The sequence below is a fragment of the Ursus maritimus genome, unplaced genomic scaffold (genome assembly GCF_017311325.1).
Source record: "Ursus maritimus isolate PB19 unplaced genomic scaffold, ASM1731132v1 scaffold_24, whole genome shotgun sequence".
Lineage (NCBI taxonomy): Eukaryota > Metazoa > Chordata > Mammalia > Carnivora > Ursidae > Ursus > Ursus maritimus.
The window spans coordinates 18,851,950-18,853,019 of record NW_024424897.1 but is presented as its reverse complement, the minus strand read 5'-3'; positions in this window follow the sequence as shown (position 1 = coordinate 18,853,019).

Here is a 1,070-nt window from a genome sequence, read left to right as displayed (position 1 = left end):
TCCGGCCTCTGCAGCTGGCCCGGGGAGCCCGGCCCTGGGAGGCCCAGCCCGGGGAGGCCCAGCCGCGGCCCATGGCCCCTGGAAAGGGTGGGCCGAGGGGTCAGGGGGGCAGCGAGAGGGGCGCGGCAGGGGTGCGGTGCGCTCCGCTGTGCCCTGCACCCCCCTGCACCCCGGCGCCCCCGCAGCTGCCCGCGTCTGTCAGCCGCCCCGCGGGGCGCGGCCGGGGGCCCGCTGGCCTCTACATCTTCCTGACAGGCCCCTCTTCGGAGGCCAGGAAAAAACAACAGTCCCTCCCCTCACGGCAGCCCATTTGTTAGATGAAGGCCGGGCACCAGCACCTTTAACCTCCTCCAAGTCAGCATTTCCCCCTCCGGGCCCCGCAGGCCCCCAGACAGAGATGGATGGAAGTGGCTGTTGGTGGAAAAAAGCCCCGCGGCTGCACGGACAAGGGCAGCGGGGCTTTCAGGAAGGGAGGGGACCCCGCTTCTGGTTGTTGTTGGGGTGGCAGGAGGAGGAAGAGGAAAAGCGTGCGTCAGGAGGATGGTCGGCCAGCCACACCTGAGCCATCCCAAGGAACTTTTGGAATTTCCCCCATTGTGCGCGACGAGCAGGCGTGTCCTTGGCGCCACAGACCCGCTTCCGTGCGTGCGGCTAGGCCACCCCGCCCTCCTGGGCCTAGCGCTGTAGGGCGTCCGAGGGGAGCCTGGGGCCTGCGGGCAGAGGACTGGGCGCGAGGTGGGGCCTGGCCCTTCATCAGCTCAGCAGTCTCAGGCAAGCCGCATCCCTCTTCCGAGCCTCAGTTTCCTCACTGGCAAGAGGCAGGTGACAGTTCCAGCCTCACGTGGCTGTTGTGGGGATAAATGAACGGATGTCTGTGACCACAGTCGGTTGGCAGTAACGGGAGGTGCACGTGAGGACCACGATGGCTTCCCTCTCCTTACTCTGCGGGGACACTGGGCAGCTCACGTCTGCTTGGAGGATGCAGATGGCCCAGCCTAGCCCCTCAATACCTTCTCTCTTTTTCTTTCTTTCTTTCTTTCTTTCTTTCTTTCTTTCTTTCTTTCTTTCTT